Genomic DNA, 7,449 nt, shown 5'->3' with positions numbered 1-7,449 from the left:
TAGAAAAATAAAACCTTGCCAAAGAGTTTGGGTTTTTCCTTTTATTGCCCATTGATTTATGCTCATTATATGTCATGAAAATAAAGCAGGGTTAGTTCACAAGCGAATGTGCACTGCCCATCAGCCATAGCAGTGGCAGTGGGAGTGCGGAGGCCAAGCCAGATAAACTGCTACTATGTTTGGAAGAGGCAACATTAGGCAGGCAACATCTTTAAAACTTAAAAGCTTAACTGAGAACCAGCCTGAGCAGTCAGTTTGGAGTATGGGTGATTCCAAACTGGATGAGCTGGGAAAGGTTCAGCAGATTTTCTCCATTCTCTAATATTTTTCGTCTTGACATAACTAATGATCAACTTTCAATTAATTTTATTTTTATTCTATGACTTGCATATACATTTATTTGTTCTCCTTGCCTCCTATTCATCATCCTTCTGCTCCAATCCTGTACTTATCATTCACACATTTTCTCCTCAAACCTCATTTAGAAACAAAACTAGGAACATTACCAGACAACACACAAACTACAATATTTTCCTCTCTCAACACTTCCAACAGACTAAATACAAAATGTTGCATAAAGTATTCCATGGTACCCACCATTCTCTTCATTTTCCCAATCCCACCAGTTGAGAAATCAAGTTAAATAAAAGATATCAAAAATTCTAATATGGACCAAGGTGTAGGTGGACCATAGGCAAAATGAAGGGCAAAATGGGGCATTTGGTGGCAAAATATCTGATTTTTTTGCCTAGGTGCAGGTGGACCTTGGTCCATGGAAGTCTCTTTGAAAAGATATTAAGCTGTCTCTATACACATCAATGGGACGTATCAAGCACATGCACTTCACTCCTCCACCCAAATCAATGATGCCAATCTCTCCAATCCAAACCATGACCTTGTTAATTATTACCTGAAAGAAAACAAAGAACTTGAGCGCAATTTCTTGTGCTAGATTCATAGTTTCTCCTAAAACAATTAAAGTGAGAACCAAAACTATGATGAAATAATAGACTGAAGTCACTGAACCACAAATCCCATGATAACTACGCCAGAGCATATCAGATATTTTTGCCAGTCCACAGATGCCAGCAAAACAATAAAGACAAGGGGAAAGAGAGGACAATTCATATCCAATAATTTTAAGGGAGCCACTAATACCATTTTTGTTTCGTACTAAGGAAAGAAAAGGAGATGAGTGAAAAAGATAAGAGTATATAAAAATTATAAAAAAAAAAAAAAACATTTGAACTTAGACCAAACAGGTTCTGAAAAAGTCACGTCTCCATTTCTTACTCTTCAAAAATCATAAACATAGATCAAATAGGTTCTTAGAATTGATAAGCAATAATTTCTCCATATGCTAAAGAACAATTTTTCCCAACTTGCCTGTCATTCATTACCATCAAGAAGAATGAAGTATGCTAACCTTTCTCAACCTCTCATCTCCTGGGTTTGTCAAGAACCTCAATGTATCTCTTTGGAATCCCATATTGTTCAATCAAGTGCTTTGCCAGATTTTCAATTACTCCACCTTGAACCAGAACCTCCTGCCCCTTCTTACCTAAAGGAAAAACATTAGTGTATTCGTCAGTAACTCTTGGAAGGAATCCTCATAATGTAACAATATACATTATCCCCAGGCAATCAAATCGACTAGAGAGCATTTGGAGTATGGGAGAAAGGTTGTTATATGTGTATATATACAAGTATATATGTAAACCATAATTTAATATTAAAAGATAAGTAAATAAAATCAACAAAAAAAAAATACAAACAATCACTTCCATGTCTCATTTTTAAAAAATAAAAATTTCACAAATGTTAACCTGTCTAATAAAATACTACAGTCCACATAATGAGTCAAAAAAGAAAAGATACTCTCCAATAAAAACTAATTCAGTGTGCATATTTGTGCCACACACCTGGTAGTTCTGCCACAGTTGTGCTGCAAGCGAACTTCTTTTGTAGCTCTAATGCCAAAGCTTCAGGATCCACTATAAATGTTTCCAGTCCTGATAACTTGGTGATTTTCTTATTACCTTGTCGCCTTTCTGCCATTATCTGGACTGTTTTCAAACCACCTTTACGAACAACCGAGTCATTTCCCCTTGTAACAATGTGATGGGCTTGCATCCGGTTCACAAATGCTCCTCCTAAGTCTCTTTTATGGATTTCTGTAGGGTACGTTGAACCTTTCTTTATGGCCCCCTTGAACAGTGCATCACACTACCGCATCCAAAATCACAATGGATTTATCTGTCGGCTTAACCAGGTTTTCCTTTTCAACATATTTAAACACAATGTCAGTGGCATCTGAAGCACTGTAAAGCTCCCCTGTGTCAGCACCTACAGAAGCAAATACTGGATTTACACGTACACTTGGTTTATAGATCTCAGCCAATTCAAGGATTTTGACCGACCGACTTTCACTGACAGCAGGAACACCAGTTTGAACAGCTTCTTCAACTTGTCGTTTCTCTGGCTTGAAAGATGAGTAATCTGGATGGCTGCGGTTAACAGAAAGTAATACAGACTCCTTATATTTATCTTCCTTCACTCTGATCTGCAGAGATGTTTGGGTGCCAACATTAAGAAAACCCATAGCAAAGACAATATGGATTTAAATCAGAGGAAGCTTAATTCAACACGTCTCTGTCACTCTCTACTCTGGCTATAAACCTCACCCCCTTTTAGAATGTATCAGAGACTTAAGCTGAGATATGAAAGAGACTCAACAGTCTTCACAAGTTACTACTACCAAATACACTAAACTGAAGAAAGTTTAAACAGTGGTCTTCTATTGTATAGATCATTATTAACAAGACTCAGAAGTCTTCACAAGTTACCACCACCAAATACACTAAACTGAAGAAAGTTTAAACAGTAGTTGTGTATGGATCATTATTAAACTAAACTGACAAAGTTTGCCATGTTTAAAAGTTTGTTTGTATACACTATGACTGTCAAATACAGTGAAGAATCACCAAAAAGACAAAATACTGCTGAATAATTACGTAAAGGTTATTAACTAATAACTATACAACTAGTTATTTAGAACAAAAGATTCAATTGTTTTTTTTTTTTTTTACTCGTATGTATTAACTTCAGAAAGCTATAGAAATCTGGCATAAAATACTTTTACAAACATATACAAGGGAGAATTTGAGTGGAGGTAAAACCAGTAATGCCTTTCCTGATGCTCAAAATCATTTGAACAATTTTGTGTATACATCTCAAATACTATAACCCAATTCTTCATGAGCCCTGAATATAATAGAGATTTCTACTATAACTTGATCAGTAATTGGTAGAAATATAGAAGAAAAATGAAATTTTCAAATATTGTCAAGAATACAGAGCAACAAAACCATGCATTACCGCTGACAACACCATAAGGATGTGCAGAATGTGTTCAGAATCAAAACTACAAAAATACCAATATAGATAACCCTCAAAATGACAAGGTTAAAACTGAAAAGGTGGTCACTTATGAGAAAGAGGAAAATTAAAGCATAACATACCAATCCTGTAGAACATTTAGCTTGCAACCACTTTGATAATTTTTTGTATGATTTTTTTTTTTTTTTTTTTTTTTTTGAGACTAGGGTATCCGAGTCTTTTTTGACCCGACTATTCCCTAGGTCCCCCGCCTGACCCCACAACATATGGGGAACTGGAAACTCTAGCAATTGCTAGGTGGGTACCTTGGGAGAGGGTCGAACCCCAGACCACTTGGGAGCAAACCAAGGGCCTGACCGCTAGACCAACAACTCTTTGGTATAATTTTTTGTATGATGATTTCTTGATGTCTAGTGTGATGCCTGAAGGCCTACAAGGTAAAACATAGTTTGACCTGCAGAACCTCAAAACAAATCATGAGTTCCTATAAATGAAGTATATGCATAGGAAGGGTAGAGAGAGATCATGCAAAGTTTCACAAAGATTATATCTTTACCATACCATAGAGTGCTTCCGGGCATGGGAAGGTCTTTGTCTTTGACAGTTGTATGCAATGCTTGCAAGAGGCATTTTTCCAAAAGCATGTCCACATCCTCAGCAGAAAGAGGTTGTTGATCCTCCCCAGTCGACTGATCAGCGGAATCATCTGTTAGCTTCAGATCACCTACAATTGCAGTTACTTCCTCAGCAATCTCATTCCTAACATTAATCGGTGCAACCGGAGCAGAACTTGGTTCAGACTGCACATCAGCAACATCAACATGTTGCCCCATTTCCTTATCATCAATGCCATTCAGTTGATCATGTGATCCATCATTTGCACCATTATACGAATCAGAAATTTGAGCTGATAACAAGGTAGGATCCTCAAAATCAGCATCTTCTAAGAAACCTGCATTTGGCACATAAGGGCCCTCAACTGATTCCCTGAAAAAAAAATATTCCGCAACAATGTTAACCAACAGAAGTTTTCTATGTGTCAATCATATGATTCATATCTCGATCAATGTCAATTCCCACAGATACTTGCCAAAGTAAGTCACCATAATAGTGAGCAATTTTTAAGGCTTTTCCCCGCAACCCAGCTTTTAATGCTTCAGTGCAGCTCATAGTAGTAGTTCCCACCTGTAAAGATATTGACCAGTAAGAAGATTATGACCTAACTTTAGTTACATAAATAGATGAAGCAATGGTTGTCTGAAAACATAGCATATACTATTCGCACAGAACCTTACAGCAGTGGGAGCTGGATTTCCTCGAACTTTAATCGCCCAAGCTTCCCCAGCTATAAATGATGGTAGGCCTTCAGCAGGTATGCTGATACCAGGAAACATCAAATCCGCCCCTCCAATAACATATCGAGAAACCTCACCCCCTTTCAGCATGAAAGAAGGCAAGATATCAGGGACCTTCCAGAGGGCATAAACTGAAATGGAAAACAATCAACCAAACAAAGCTGTGAATAGCCTGCAGATATCATAGCAGAGCTTCTTCATATTTTCACTGATCCACAAGCAGGAAGTGAGATTAATGCCTATGTTATATTGACCCAATATTTATGTTCCTCTCAAATAGTCTTGAGACCCCTATAAGGTCAAGCTAAGACCAACTTTATTCAAATTAACTAACTAGTTAAGGGTGGCAGACCACATACAAGAAAAAAGGGAAGGAAAAAAAAATATGCATGAACAAATAAGGACAAGGGAACGGAAAACAAGGACATGATACCTGTGGGAAAAATTTCTTTGCCACGCCCGTCAATATCAAAAAACATAGGAAAGCCTCCCTCTATGCCATATACAAGGACTCGATTTTGATACTTGAAACCTTTCTCTCCACCTAGAGATTAATTCGATACAAAATATACAGTAGTGAGTAACTAACATTGTATGATGCCCAGTTCCAACCATTCCAAGATTAAAAAATAAAAATAAAAAAAATAATCCTATACCAAAACTTGTCCCAACTTATTTCTTCTGTAATTTGGTGCAACCTGATTGAGATTGACACTATGTAGGTGGAAAATGGTATAAGAAGTATCCCAATGACAAGAATACATAACGGAGAATCATACGGGATAAAAAGAAGTCTGGTAAAACCCATATAACAGTGTAAACTCCGGTAATCTACATGTCTACCATAAGTTGGCAGCAATCAAACTAAACTAAAACCAACTAGTCGCAAGTTAAAAATCATGAAATTTTGCAAGAGATGAAATACAATACATATACGGTTTCCTGGAATGAAACCCAGAATCAGAGTGAAACCATTAGCGGTTGGGGAAATGCAAAAATGCAAGGGCATAACCAATGAAGCATAATGATTCAGAAGAAAATGTAGTAAGAGGTACCTTGGGAGGGAGTAAAGCATCGATATCGGCGTCGGAAGCTCTGGGAAATCTCTCCTTGACGGTCCTCTTGAGCTTCTTCCTGTCAGCCCCTGACACTCTGGTGCGACCGTCAACTACCGCCTCGCGCCGGAACATCGGTATCCGTGCCAGTACGACGACGGTTTCGACGTCCTCAAGTTCATCGACGACAGTCAAAGCAACTTGTTCGGGGGCGCGAATCTTGGGCAGTGTTTTCTGGCCGGGGACAGCGCCGGCGGGAACATAGCGCACCACGTGGCGATCAGAGCGAGCCGGCAAGAGTTTCGGGATCAGAAAGTGGTGGGAATGTTAGCGATTCAGCCGTTTTTAAGCGGAGAAGAGCGGACGGAATCGGAGAAGAGACTGAAGAGTGTGCCTGTTAGGGTGACAACCCAACCGGAAAATTAACAGCAGAAAATAAAAGAATATAATGACCACTTACCCAGAAAATACCAAATACCACCCCATACACACCACCAACTTATTTTAAACCCCATTCACACAAAAGTTTTCTCTTTTTCTCCCAACTATTCCTTTCACCTTTTAATTATACCATCAGTACCCCTATCTCTCTCATTCTTGCTTTTACTTTACTTTATTTCCTATTATTTTCATTTGATGAAACGTGGTTGGCCCATCTTAAATTTATTTGTCTAAATTATAATTGCAGCTAAAATTCATCCTCTACATTCGACGGTAAACAGTATTCCACTATTCATAATTTCGATTATTATTGATAGACTTGAATTAGTAGCTATTTGTAACAATACTAGTAAAGAATTGAAGAAAGAAAGAGAAAAGCTGAGAAAATTGAAACATCTTAGAGAAAATCTTAAAAGAGAAACTCCAGACTATTGGAATATTATTTTTAGAATTCAAGAAAGAATCTATAAAATTGAACAAGAGATTGAAAGTCTCTTATATATGCTGAAAGAGGAACAAAAACCTCTCGATTATTTGAGCATTGGTTAGATCCGCAAATCACTGGTATCAGAGCCTGTAAAAGAGCTCAGCAGGGGAATCCCCCAATAGGGACAATGTCTGATTTAATAATAGAGAGATTGAATTCTCTATTAAAATCTTCTGATGAAAAATATCAGATCCTACAGAAGGAAATATCTAGATATCAAGAACATCTAGAAAAAATTCCTGTTATAATCCACCAATTAGAAAAATTGGAAAACAAACTGGATTATATCAAAGAACTTCCAAAAATGGAAGAAGAAAAGCTAACAAGTGTTAGTAGAAAAATCAATGAACAGCAAAAAACGCTGGATTCTATGAAGAATATACTGAAGGACAAGAAAGTGCCTACAGTAAAACCAAAGAAGGCTAATGGATTCAAACCATTAGAAAGACCAGAAAAGAATCTTGTTCCAAACATGATTTTTCTGGATCCCTCTACTAGTTCTACTAGTATTCGGTATGAAAAGCCGAAAGAAACTCGAGATGTCAATATGATGAGCATCTTCGGGAAAAAGAAAGAAGTACAACTCCTAAATGCTGAAGAATTTGAATACAATGAAATCGAGCATGAGGTAAAAAACGCCTCAATTCCAAAGTTAGATTTCAAACAGATATACAAAAGGGGAACATTTGACCTGATGGACAGCCATCATTTC

General features: G+C 37.4%; 1 pseudogene; it reads right to left on the bottom strand.

The window, feature by feature from the left end:
• Positions 1-519: 519 nt before the first annotated feature.
• Positions 520-6,242, bottom strand: LOC133740689 (uncharacterized; annotated as a pseudogene).
• Positions 6,243-7,449: the final 1,207 nt, after the last annotated feature.

This window comes from Rosa rugosa, chromosome 3 (assembly GCF_958449725.1).
Source record: "Rosa rugosa chromosome 3, drRosRugo1.1, whole genome shotgun sequence".
Taxonomy (NCBI): Eukaryota; Viridiplantae; Streptophyta; class Magnoliopsida; order Rosales; family Rosaceae; genus Rosa; species Rosa rugosa.
The sequence above is the reverse complement of the archived record's forward strand: the minus strand, read 5'-3'. Positions and strand labels throughout refer to the sequence as shown.